Source organism: Humulus lupulus, chromosome 4 (assembly GCF_963169125.1).
Source record: "Humulus lupulus chromosome 4, drHumLupu1.1, whole genome shotgun sequence".
NCBI lineage: Eukaryota > Viridiplantae > Streptophyta > Magnoliopsida > Rosales > Cannabaceae > Humulus > Humulus lupulus.
In genome coordinates, this window is record NC_084796.1 from 157,038,213 (window position 1) to 157,053,143 (window position 14,931).

Consider the following 14,931-nt stretch of genomic DNA (forward strand, 5'->3'; position numbering starts at 1 on the left):
ACTAGAATCTACATGACTACTAAGACCGAGAAGGGTGTTTTTGTGCGTGAACATGCCTTGAGCATGATCAACATGATGCATGAAGCAAAAATACATGGGGTCACCATTTATGAGTACACAAGTAAGCATCATACTTTAATCGCTCACTTCTATTTTCTCTGCATTCACAACCAACTATTTTATGAATAAGTTGGAATTCAACATGACCCAACTATTTAATGAATTGTAGACATTTGAGTCCCTCAACAAAACCATGACCAAAGAGGCTGAGGAAAATGTGACAGAGGAGAAACCTTCAACCTCTGAGGATAAAACCAAGAAGAGGAAGAAGAACAATGACAATGAAAAAAGTATGGGCAAGAAGTCCAGGAAAGGAAAAAAGGCACCGAGAACCAAGGAGAACAGGAATGACAATAACTCCAAGAAGAAAGAACCAAAGGGAAAGTGTTTCCATTGTGGAGTTGAAGGTCACTGTAAAAGAAACTGTAAAAAAGTATCTTGATGAGCTGGAAAAGAAAGGTAAATCTGATTTGCTTGTCCTTGAAGCTTTTATAGTGGAAGATGATATACCATCCTGGTTTTTAGATTCAGGAGCCACTAACCATGTTTTTTCTTCTACGCAGATACTTGAGTCATCAAGGGAACTTGCTGATGGCGAGGTGACTATGCGAATAGGAAGTGGAGCGCTCGTTTCAGCAAGAGCAAAGGTAACAGTTCATTTATATTTTGGGAACAATTATCTTATTGTTTTAATAATGTTTATTTTATTCCTGGATTTTCTAGAAACTTAGTGTAACGACCCAAATTTCCTAATAAGGCTTAGGGCCTTAATTAGGGGGTCAGGATGGCAAATTATGGAATTATATGATTATATATGAAATTTGTGTGCATTATTATGTGAATATGTGAACAATATTATAATGTGACTTGATATGCATGTTTAGGTGTATTAAATATGCATGTGGGCCCATTTCTGAGTAATTGGGCAATTTTCATATTTTGGCCATTTCGGGTATTTTTGGCATATATGTAGTATGTGTGTGGTGCTTCATTGTAATTTGGTTATGCTAGGGTTACTCAGCACGAGACGGTCCTAGGAAGCAAGCTAGTGGGAAAATCACAACGGGATTCTTACTTGACTTGGAGTGAGTCAAGGGGTATTTAGCACATTACCGAGATATTGGGTAATGGGAATAAATATTTGAGGATAAATTGGTAGTTAGTGAGATCAAGAGGGAATTATGGTAATATTGACTATTTTACCCCAAGGGGCGTTTTCGGGACCCCGAGCATTAGGATTTGCATGAGGTTACTTAACATGTTAGAATTATAAAAAGAACGTTCAGTATGTTCTCTCTCTCCCTCCTGTTCCTTTTTTACAAAAATCACATTTTCGAAGGAAACTTAAGTTTTAGGACTCAGATTCAGGCAAGGATCGAGGCATGGAGATTCTAGGGAAGATTAGAAGCTTTTTAGCCAGAGGATTTAGTTGGGAAACGACTCAATCGGAGGTAATCCAAGTTTTAAGTTTTGAGCTTTTAAGCTTGAATTAGATTTTATGTTTTGATGAGTTTTTGGATGATTTGAAGCTTGGGTTTTATTGCTGTTGGATAATTAGAATGTTTGGGAACTTTGATTTTGAGATTTTGAGATGTTTGGAAGGTTTTTAAATGTAGAAAACGAGGTTTTTAGCTGGGATCGTGGTTGGGTCGCGGCCCTGTTCTTGGGCGTCGTGGCCCAGGCTTGACGAAGAAGGTGAAGTTGGTTGATGGGCAGTTAAGGCCGCAAGGTAGGTGTGCCGCGGCGCTAGGCACAGACAAAGAAGAGGCTCAGCCTCTGTTTGGAGGGGGTCGTGGCGCTTAAGGGCAGTTTTTCCCATATTTGGTTTTTAAGAGTGGGAACTTAATTCAAAGGGCCTGGGATCGATCCTACTACTCAATTGAGTAGGATTCAACATCCTGAGGCTAGGACTTGGTCCGAAAGAACTTATTTACACATTTTTTATGCAGTTTTATATTATGTTTGCGACTAGGTTATCGCTATGGGCTTGGAAACAGGATTGAGCTTGTGGCTCATTTATTGGTAACCTGTGCTTGGACCAAAGATAAGAAAATTGCACCCAGTATGTGACATGCATGGTTATTGATGAGGCATGTTGAGGGCTCTATATATGGACATTGATTGAATTGAAAATTCATAGCAGCACATGTGATTAGGGCATGACATAAATATTGAATATGGAATTGATCAGAGCTTGAGTCTCTATAAATATGCATGATCATAATTATGCTAGTGGTTGTTGAGTAAAAATGTTGAATGCCCTACATTTGGATATTTGACATAGGATATATGCCTGGTTGCATTGCTTACTTTTGCATGGTACTGACTTATTAGTTAGCAACAGCAATGGTGTCAATATTGATTGTGAAGCTGTGATTTATTAGTGAAGTTCGGCAATGGTACTGGGCACTGGTAGTATCGTATTGGCTTATGAGTCAAGAACAGTATTAACGTGTTTAACGCAAGCCAAAAAGATTAGATCTAATCGACATAAGCATTATCATCATAAGCATGAAATGCTTGACCGAACTTAAGTTCGATGAAAACTAAAAGCGCTTGTCTAGTCTAAAGGCTAGTTACATAGACCCAGGGCTATAAGCTCAAGTGACTGAAACATCACATGGCTAGGAGGGCATGAGACCTCAGAGATAGACTTATCAGTCATCTTCTCAAAGATAGAGTTATCAGTCATCTACTCAGAGATAGACTTATTAGTCATCTACTCAGAGATAGACTTATCAGCCATCTACTCAGAGATAGACTTATCAGTCATCTATTTAGAGAGTGACTTATTAGTCAACTATTTAGAGAAAGACTTATTAGTCGTCTACCTCAGAGTGACTTATCAGTCATCTACCTTAGAGAGAGAGACTTATTAGTCATCTACTCCGAGCGCAGGACTTCACAATTATTGTTTTGTACCTGCCTGCATGCATGAATAGGGCTATTATTGCTAGGAATGCCTATTATGATTTAGTAACATGTTATTACTTGTTCATGAGGATATTGAGTTTTCTTGCTGAGCTTCAGCTCACGGGTGCTATGTGCTTCAGGTAAAGGCAAAAGAAAGCTGGACCATCCTTGAGTTGGTGAGCTTAGGTGACGATGTGTACATATGTGGCTGCTCGACTGCCACGGTCGAGGGTTTAAAAAGGAACTAGGGTTAAAACCTATTTTGTCGCTTAGGTCGATTGGTTGTAAATCTTTTACTGTAATTAACCTTTAAATTATATTTTGGGATCCCAATGTATACAGTAAATGTTTTAGTGAAACATTGAATCTTTGACCAAAATTTTTAACCCTAAACCGCTAATCGCACTTAGTTACACGATTATGACCAAATGGCTCGGTTAGTGAGTTTAGCACTGTTTAAAATGCACAACGTAATGGTCTATGGGTAGTAGGGCGTTACAACTTGGTATCAGAGCAAGCCAAGGTTAAGGGTTCCTGTAGACAAGATGGGCACGTACACTCGTCACTAAATTCAATCTTCACTTAGGGTATGGTAACTATTTATGTGGTTATGTGCTTAACTGCTTAAATAGAATGTAAATGCTTTACCTGCATATTGTATTAGGGAGCATGAGATCCTGATAGAGCCAGTCTCTTGATTATTGATATGATTATATGATTACATGCTTTGTGAATATATAAATGTGATATTTGCATGTTGGAGTTTGAGGTATGGTATGTATGTTCGATGAGCACGGATTATGATTGATGTATGAATGCCATGGGCATGTTTTTATCACTGCGGTGGTTTGTGAATGTAGTGTAGTATGATTTTTCCCCTGTGGGGAAGACTTTTGAATATGCTCATCAAGTTTAATGGGTCAAGCAGATTCAATCAGCAGGTATGTATCCAAGGCAGATAATGAGACCTGGTGGTGGTTATACCGAGGCTGGAAATTACAGCCAAGGTTTGAGTTCTTTACCTGCCCCTCAGAATTTCCAGCAGGTGTTTATAGATATGCAATTAAGATTGCAGAGGCAAGAGGAAGAGATTAGGTGTTTGAAACAGCAGCAGAATCTGTCAAGGAACACCTCTTCCTTTGCAATGCCAGGAGTGTATTGGCTCACCCTAGGGTTGAGAACAGGTGGGAATTTCTTTGTGGAAGATTCCAGGAATATCACCCTCCAGTCTTTGAGGGAGGCCTAGATCCATTCAGAGCTGAGCAATGGATGGGCATGATCAGTTCCATCCTCGACAGTATAGGGGTGGTAGGTCACAATAGGGTGATCTGTGCTATATTTGTATTGCGAGATGATGCCCGAACATGATGAGAAGTAGTATCCTAGACACGAGATACAACTTTGATGGACTGGAAAGAATTTAGGTGGCTGTTTAATGAAAGATATTACTGTGATGCAGTCAAAATTGCTAAGATGAATGAGCTTCTAAACTTTGTTCAGGGAAATGCAACAGTAACAGAGTATGTTAACAGATTGGATGTGTTGGCCAAGTTTTCTTTTGATATGGTACCCAAGGATGTACCTCGGAAGGAGCAATTTATCCAGGGATTGAATCCCGGAGTAGCTGAGGGCATTACAGTTGCCCCAGTGCATGAAATCTCTACCTACGCTTAGGTGGTAGGAAAGGCTCTTGCTGTTGAGAGCACAAGAAATGAAATTGAGACGGAGAGCGCAGAGCGCAAAGCTCAGACAATGATATCTTCGTTTATTGGATCAGGCAAGAACAAGAATTGGAAACTTTACCCAAAATGCACTTGGTGCAAGAGGCATCATCTAAAGGAATGCTAAGCAAATGTATGTTTCTTATGTTGCATAGTTGGGCACTTCAAGAAGGATTTCCCAGGACAGATGAGCAAAAGAGGGTGGACAACTCGACTCCAGCTCGAGTGTTCACTCTGATGCAGTCAGAGACTGAGACTGAGACTGAGGTTCGTTCCTCAGTGGTGGCAGGTCAGCCTTCTAGTTTTGATTTTTTAATTGTGTTGACTGGTTTTGGTGCCATGTTGTTCTTTGCTTGTTGCATCTAGAGATGCATAGACTTGATATGCAGATTGCATGGTTATGTGGTGATGAGAAGTTGATACTTTATTGGTGATCTTAAGAAATGGATTAGGTCATGGTGGAAGGGACCCATCGGCTGACTTGATTTGGTAGGTTATGACTGACTTCAGTATGATCTTGGACATGGATTGGTTAACCAAGTGTGGAGCAATTATACATTGCGAGGAAATGTGTAACGCTGTCGGTATTACACTGTGTATTTATAAAGGTGCAAGACTTTCTAACCAAGTTATTTAGTTAAAAATGTGTCACTAAAACCATTATAGAACTTGGGTTAAAAGGTTTTTGGTCATAAAAGATACATCTCATATAAATAAACGTTTTATACATGGGATCCCAAAAGAAATAACATTTGAAGGACAGTTTACAAAATTTTCCAGAGTATATACATCAGTTGGCCACTCTAAGGCAAAACAGACATTTAAGGTCCTACTGTTTTTGTCCCTCCCTCAACTGTGGCGGCCGAGCAGCTAATCATGTACATTCCGCCTCTAAAGCTCTCCAAATCAGGATTGATCAAGCTTACCCTTGCCTTTACCTGCACCACGTAGCACCCATGAGCCAAGGCCCAGCAAGAAAACCATAATATCATAGCATAAATAATGACAATAACCAAATAATTATTTAAGCATGATCATATATTCAGCAGACCATGACATTCACAAGATCAGTAAACATAACCAGCAAATCCACAAACTAATACTCAGATATTCAGCATATCATATTTTTCAATTAATAACTGCAACCAAATCATACAATAATCAAGGTCAACGCCTTAGGTCGCATCCTCTGTTTACACCACTGACTCTGGTCCGCTTAAACCGAGCTCAGTGAATATTAAGTTGTCCTCAGCTACCGTGGTTGAGCCACGCCCTGTGCACCAATATAAACTCTGACACTCTTAGGTTGTTTGTTTTACATTAAAATGGCATAATACCATATTACATAATGCATACAAGAATAGGGAGCCCTTAGTCCCGTTATAAACTCACAATCGGGTGTAGTTTTCTTACCTTTGATTCCAAGTGTTCTGATTACGAGAGATGACCCCTTGAGCACGATCTATTTTCTGAGCCCTAGCTTACACCTAGTCACAACCAAGATAAGGGATTCCATCAATAATAATTGTATAAAGGTTTCCGGACCAAGTTCTAGCCTCCAGAACATCGAATTCCACCAAACACGGTAGTGGAATCGATCCCGAGCACCCTATGTTAGGTTCCCACGCCTAAAACCTCCTTAAGGCCAAAAATGCCCTTAAGAGTTGTGGCCCAAGCTCTATATGCCATGGCCCACCACTATCCAGAGGCCCAACCTCACCAAATAACAGACACGGGCCGCGGCCCAACACTCCCCATGCCACAGCTTGCCCCTCTTCCTCAACTCCCATCTGCTCTAGAGGGTCGCGGCACACCAAGAACTGAGCCGCGGCCCAACCCCTTCGAACTCAGAAAACTCACCATTTTCAACAACTAAACCTCAACCAAACTAACCCAAAATCATCCCAATAACACAATTCAACTATCATAAACATCCTAACATGATCCCAGCAGCAAAACCCAACAAAAAACCTAGCTTAGAAACTCATCGAAATCCCACTTCAATCCTTGAAACCCATAAGCTCATAAACCCCTTAGAATAGCATGAAATTCCATAATTCAGATGCTAAACTTTAAATTAAAGCTCACCTTCACTGAAGAACCAATCCACCAATTAGTTGCTGAGCTAATTCCCCAAATCCTTAGCCTTGATTTAATCTTCAAAATCAAGAACCCAAAAACACTTAGAACCCAGCCCAAAGCTACATAATTAAATGACCAAGAATGTGATTCAAGTCTTACCTTAACTCCTTATTGAATTCCTTAGCTAAAACTGAGCTAATTCCAAGGTTCTAACTCAAATTTATGAGTTTCCAGCCAAGTTTCCCTTTTGTTTCAATAGCTTCCTTGAGAGAGAGTTTGAGATGATAGGAATGAGCTGAGAGGAAAAAGCAAGGGTCGGTTTGGCCAAGTTCTATTGTTTTCTTAGTTTTGTTTGATCTATCCTTAGTTAATTAAGTTAATCCCAAAGCTCGGGGTACCAAAAACGTCCCCGATGGCAAAACGGTAAATTTCCCCAGTATTCCCTCCTAAGCTCCTAACCTCAAATATATCTCAAATTATTTATTTCCATAGACAGATAATCCAAATAACTGTCTAATACCCAAAATACCCCTTGGCTCGCCTCAAGTCAAGTATTGGGTCCCGTTGTGACTTTCCCGCTAACTGGCTCCCTAAGATCGCCTCAAGCCGCATGCTGTAAATATATCCACATAATAATGTGGTCTTCACAATTATAACATATAATCACATTTATGCCCTGAACGGACTAAAATTACAAATATGCCCCTTTAAGCTAAACAGGGCCTACATGCATACTAGTACTCTTAGACATGTATTTCATATGTCCATATAAGCATATAAGCATGGTAATCACGGAATCATGCATTAAATCTTTTAATTCACACATAAACCAATTATGCCCTCCCAGCACACTAATCAAGGCCCTTAAGCCTTATTAGTGATTTTTGGGTCGTTACAAAAGGATAGTAACTCTTGGGTTTGAGAGTGGAAAACCCTTGTGATGGTTGGCATTGTGCATATGACATATGTGTTTAACGCTAGAGATCTATTGTAGGAGGATGCATAGAACTCCTAGCTAGTGTGGTGGATACCACTTAGGTTGTGCCAGTGAGACCAGGACAAATTAGATCAGTCTGTGAGTTTCTGAATGTGTTTCCAAGGTATTTATCAAGATTACATTTACACAAAGAGATAGAATGGTAATTGGATTGGTGCCAGGGATGGAACCAGGTCTAGGGCACTGTATTGAATGGCTTCAACAGAACTGTAAGAACTAATGACTCAGTTATTGAGTAAGATGGTATTCTTTAATGTGGATCTTCGATCTGATTATTATCAGCTAAAGATCAGGGATAAGGATAGACAGAAGACAACTTTTATATCAGATGAGGGTATTTGGAGTGCTGAGTTATGTTTTGGAGGGTTTGATTAATGCTGAGTTGTTTTGATGGGTTAGATGAACAGGGTATTTAAAGATTATCTTAATTGAATTTGTGATCATCTTGATCGATTGCATTGTTGTATACTCTCAGCTGGAGATTTTCCAATGTCAAGGAATGCCTCAGAGGGCAGGAGTTTCCTTGGACAGGCAGGATGTTACATGTGCTTTATGGAAGAGTTCTGAATCTTCTTATAGATCATAACCAGTTTGTAGGTTGTTATAACACCTCATTGTCAGGAAAAGATGATTTCCCAAGAAACATGTTAGTTGAAGGGTGTGACCAGAACTAGAGCAGAGTTACTGGTGGGCTAAGTGGCCAACATTAAGTTTGAATTACTCTTGTAGAGAGGATCAGAGGAAAAAACAGTTAAGTGAACCCATAGATGGGAAGAATTGAGGGGAATGTCTTAGCTAGATTAGCTAAGGATTGTGCAGTGTCAGGTATGAATTTATTATGGTATAGGGATCGGACTTGGGATCCGATGAACACTTGGATTAAATGAGGGAATCTAGATGAGTCTCATATTACCCCTTATTCTCTTCATCCAGGAATAATGAAGATATATCAGGATTTGAAAGCTTTGTATTAGTGGCCTGGGATGGAGAGGGACGTAATAGAATACATGGCATAGTTCTTAACCTGTTAGCAGGTCAAGACAAAGTATTAAGAACCAGTAGGGCCATTACGGCCTTTGTGTATTCTATAATGGAAGTAAAGAAAACACCGCGATGGGTTTCGCGGTGGGGTTGCCCAGGATAGTGGGCCAGCGTGAATTGGATTGGGTCATTATGGACCAGTATTTAAGTCAGCTCACTTCTATCAGTAAGCACAAGTAATACAGTTGATAAGTATTCAGACCTCTATGTGAGAGATGTAGTATGCCTTCATGGAATTTGAGGTCCATCTTATTAAATGAGGACTCCATTTTTACTTTCAAGTTTTGGGAAAGGTTACAAAAGACGATGAGTATATAGTTGGAGTTTAGTACAATTCATTATCCTCAGAGTGATGGTAAATCAGAGAGAGAGAGAGAGTTATCCAGTTATTGGAAGGGCACCTTATAAGATGTTGTATAGTAGGAAATGTTTATGGCCCATTCATTGGGATGAGATGGATGAAATGTTATATCTAGATTCTGAGGTAGTTCAGAGAATCATTGAGGTTATTGAAAAGGTTAGAGCTCGGATGCTCGCTTCACAAAGTAAATGGAAAAGTTATGTTAATTTGAAATGCAGGAGCATGGAATTCCAAGTGGAAGACTATATCTTCCTTAGAGTATCACCATGAAAAATGGTGAGGATATAAGGGCAAGTTGAGCTCTAGATTAATAGGACCATTTGAAATCCTGGATAGGGTCAGTCAGGTTGCCTTTGGATTGGCCTTAGTTTTGACATGATCGGCCATATACATTATATTTCATATTTCCATGTTGAGGACATGGGTTAGAAGAGACTCATGTGTTGAGTTATGAGAATCTGGAATTAGAGGCTAAGTTATCCTATGAGGAATAGCCAGTCCAAATATGAGACAGAAAGAACAGAGTTTGGAGAAACAAAGCTATACCTTTGGTTAAGGTATTATACATATACAGAAATAGTGAGGTTGAGGGAGCAACCCGAAAATCTGGAATCAGATATGCGGAATTTATATTCCGGGCTGTTCAGATAAATTTCGAGGATGAAATTTCTGTAAGGAGGGGATAGTTGTAAGAACCCACATTTCATAATAAGGCTTAGGACTTTGATTATGGGGACAGGTTGGAAAATGATGGTATTATATGATTATATATGATATTTGTGTGCATTATTATTCAAATATGTGAACAATATTATAATGTGACTTGATATGCATGTTTAGGTGTATTAAATATGCATGTGGGCCTATTTCTGAGTAAATGGGAAATTTTCATATTTTGGCCATTTCGGGTATTTTTTGCATATATGTGGTATGTGTGTGGTGCTTCATTGTTATGCACCACCTGTGTCTGCGTTCCCGAAGGAACCCCTCTCTTTCAAGAGGATTCATGTTTGGTTATGGTAGGGTTACTCAGCATGAGACGATCCTAGGAAGCAAGCTACTGGGAAAGTCACAACGGGATTCATACTTGACTCGGAGTGAGTCAAGGGGTATTTAACACATTACGAAAATATTGGGTAATGGGAATATATATTTGAGCATAAATTGGGAGTTAATGAGATCGGGAGGGAATTCTGGGAATATTGACTATTTTACCTTAGGGGCGTTTTTGGGACCCCGAGCATTAGGATTTGCTTGAGGTTACTTAAGCTTAAAGTAACTTGTTAGAATTATAAAAAGTATGTTTCATACGTTCTCTCTCTCCCTCCTGTTCCCTTTTTGACATCGATCACATTTTCAAAGGAAACTTGAGTTTTAGGACTCAGATTCAGGAAAGGATCGAGGCATAGCAATTCTAGGGAAGATTCGAAGCTTTTTAGCTGGAGGATTTAGTTGGGAAACGACTCAATCAGAGGTAATCCAAGTTTTAAGTTTTGAGTTTTTGAGTTTTTAAGCTTGAATTGGATTTTATGTTTTGATGAGTTTTTGTGATTTAAAGCTTGGGTTTTATTGGTGTTGGATAATTAGGATGTTTGGGAACTTTGATTTTGGGCTTTTGAGATGTTTGGATAGATTTTTTGAAGGTTTTTAAATGGAGAAAACGAGGTTTTCAGCTGGGTTCGTGGTTGGGCCGTGACCCTGTTCTTAGGTGCTGCGACCCAGCCTTGACGAAGAAGGTGAAGTTGGCTGATGGGCAGTTAGGGCTGCGGCGCAAGGTTGCTGCACCGCGGTGCTATGCACAGACTGGGAAGAGGCTCAGCCTCTGTTTGGAGGCTGGTCGCGGCGCTTAAGGGCAGTTTTGCCCATATTTTGTTTTTAAGCTTGGGAACTTAATTCTAAGGGCATGGAATCGATCCTACTACCCAGTTGAGTAGGATTCGATGTCTCGGAGGCAAGGACTTGGTCTGAAAGTATTTATTTACACATTTTTTATGAGGTTTTATATTATGGTTGTGACTAGGTTATCACTAAGAGCTTGGAAACAGGATCGAGCTTGTGGCTCATTTATTGGCAACCTGTGCTTGGACCAAAGGTAAGAAAACTGCACTCATTATGTTATATGTATGGTTATTGATGAGGCATGTTGAGTGCTCTATATATGGATATTGTTGGAATTGAAAATTCATAGCAGCACATGTGATTAGGGCATGACATAAATATTGAATATGGAATTGATCAGAGCTTGAGTCTCTATAAATATGCATGATCATAATTATGCTAGTGATTGTTGAGTAAGAATGTTGAATGCCCTACATTTGGATATTTGACATAGGATATATGCATGGTTGCATTGCTTACTTTTCCATGGTACTGACTTATTAGTTAGCAACAGCAATGGTGTCAGTATTGATTGTGAAGCTGTGATTTATTAGTCAAGTTCAGCAGTGGTACTGGGCACTGGTAGTATGGTATTGGCATATGAGTCAAGAACGGTATTAGCGTGTTTAACGCAAGCCAATGAAAACTAAGTTCGATGAAAGCTAAAAGCACTTGTCTAGTGATAACTCTACAAAATAGAGTTATTTTACCACTTTTTATGTGCTAATTGTTGCTTAATTCTTGAGTTTTTAAATAATTTATTAAGTTTTTAAGTAATTTTGAATTTATTAGTCTTATCATGATTTTATATACTTTTGTGTGTTTTTATAATTATTTTGTTGTAAAATATTGTAGTTAGTTATTTGAATTATGGTGGTTTAGTTTGAGGTAAAAATATTGTATTATTGAAATTAAATGTTAAATATAAATTAAGTTATAATTAATATTTTCAAAGAATTAAATTGATTTATTTTATAGTTGAAAATATTTTATTATGATATATTTTATGCTTATTTTGTAGGGAATTTATGGTATTTTTGGGCTTTGAAAAGAGAAGAAAAGAAAAGATATAAAGCTGAAAAAGAGAAGAAAAAGTGACATTTTTGTAACCCATTTGGCCCACTACCGAAGCCCAAGTCAGGCCCAATCCGCCTGGCCCAGTCCTTCCCAGCCGTTGGGCCTGCATCCAAAGCCAAGGCCCACAAAGTCACCAACCCATCTTCAATTCCCTCTTCAGCCACATAGCAAATCACCCACGTTCAACTCCACCTCCAGCATCAATGAGGCTCCTGCCACCTCACGCCCCAAGCTGCTCTCCTCACGCCTGGCATCACAAGATCACCCAACAGCCAACTTTCGGCCCAGCAAGCAGCCCCAAGGCCAGTCCGAAGACCCCAGCCTGCTTCCCTGCCACAAAGCAGCCCCCATGCATGCCATTTTGTGTCTTGAGCCCAACAATGTCCCATTGTCCATTTTATTCAAAAATACCACTTTTTACCCCACTTTCTACACTTTTTACCCCAAAACATAATTATTACACCCTATAATTTATCCTTATTTGCCATATTATAATTAATTCAATTAATTTAATCAATTTAATTAATTTGAATTGATTATTTTATTCATCATTTTTTGCTATAAATAAGGGATTTGATGTCATATTTTTAGGGGAGGTTACTCTACACAAAGTTTCTACACATTCAAAACCTCTCAATTCTCTTCATCTTCTTCTTCTTTTTATTTTTTTCTATGTATTTTTAGAGGAAAAATTTGGGGGTTTCTCCTCCAAATTTTCCTATTTATGTTTGTAACTTTTATTTTGTAATTTCTACTCTAGTTATGTGCTTCTAATCTTTTTCATAAGATTATTAAGATCATGATGAAGCAACTTGTAACTAGGTAATATTTATGTTGTATGTTGATTTCCCTTGTAATACAACAAAGTTTATGGATTTTTCTTCTATTTCTTTCATCTTAAATATCTTGTATTTTAGATTGTTAGAACATATTTACACTTTGTTCTTCATTAGTGCATAAACATAATATTCTTTGTGTAAGATGTGTCATTAAATTGTACACATCCATGCTTAGAACAAAAATATTATGTTTTGCCTTATAAATAATGTTCATTGATTTATTTGTTATTTCATTATACTGATTTACACTAAATGCTTTGAAATTATAATTTTGAAAAGTGAAGAAAAATCCTATCTTTTTATAAGAAATTTGTGTTTAAAATTATAAATATTTTTGGAAAATGATAGTTTAAATTATTTTAACTATCACTAAAACTTGGGAATCAATATACTAATAAATATTATTAAACTTACATTTTGTGGATTCTAGTATCTTAATAATCTTTTCTTTTAATACTTATTTTCAACTCATTATTGCTTTATTTTTATTCTCTTAAATAGCTTTATTTTTCAATCTTTTATTTTATGTTCATAATATTAAAACTCATCAATCTTTGGAGCTAGGTTAGAATTTATTATTTTTTATTTAAAATAGTTTCATTTTCGATTTTAGACAACTCCCTTGGGTTCGACATCCTTGCTTACACGATCACTATTCTATATGGACGATTCGTGCGCTTGCGATATATAAATTTTTAAACATACCCGTTTTGGGTTCAACATCTAGTCTAAAGGCTAGTTACATAGAGCTAGGGATATAAGCTCAAGTGACTGAAACGTCACATGGCTAGGAGGGCATGAGACCTCAGAGATAGACCTATCATTCATCTTCTCAGAGATAGACTTATCAGTCATCTACTCAGAGATAGACTTATCAGTCATCTACTCAAAGATAGACTTATCGGTATCTACTCAGAGATAAACTTATCAGTTATCTATTTAGAGAGTGACTAATTAGTCAACTATTTACAGAAAGACTTATGAGTCATCTACCTCAGAGAGACTTATCAGTCATCTACCTCAGAGAGAGAGACTTATTAGTCATCTACTTCGAGCGCATGACTTCATAATTAATGTTTTGTACCTCCTGCATGCATGAATAGGGCTATTATTGCTAAGCATGCCTATTATGATTTAGTAACATGTTATTACTTGTTCATGAGGATATTGAGTTTTCTTGCTGAGCTTCGGCTCACGGGTGCTATATGGTTCAGGTAAAGGCAAAAGAAAGCTGGACCATCCTTGAGTTGGTCTTCTTAGGTGACGATGTGCTCATATGCAGCTGCTCGACTGCCACGGCCGAGGGTTTAAAAAGGAACTAGGGTTAAACCCTATTTTGCCGTTTAGGTCGGCTGGTTGTAAACCTTTTACTATAATTAACCTTTAAATTATATTTTGGGTTCCCAATGTATACAGTAAACGTTTTAGTGAAATGTTACATCTTTGACCAAAATTTTTAACCCTAAACCGTTAATCGCACTTAGTTACACAATTATGACCAAATGACTCGGTTAGCGAGTTTAGCACTGTTTAAAATGTACAACGTAACAGTCCCTGTGTTGTAGGGCGTTACTCTTAGTTTCTTTACCTATGTTGTATGAACAATCTTTTGATATTTCTTTTAATAATAATGTGATTATTATTTCGAAGAATGGTTTCAATATTTGTGAAGTAGAACAAACAAACGGGCTGTATATGCTCAAGCCTAATGAACGATCACTGAATAACTCAAAATTATTTAAAGTTTCTAAACTGAAAGGTATCAAAAGATAAAAGGTTTCAAATGAGGATGACACATATCTTTGGCATCTTAGACTTGGTCATATAGGACTAGATAGGATAAACCGGTTAACAAAAGATGGTCATTCGGAGAACTAAGATTTGGAACTCTTTCGGTTTGTGAGTCTTTTCTAGAAGGAAAACTTACCAAACGTCATTTCTCAGCGAAAGGCAATAGAGCTT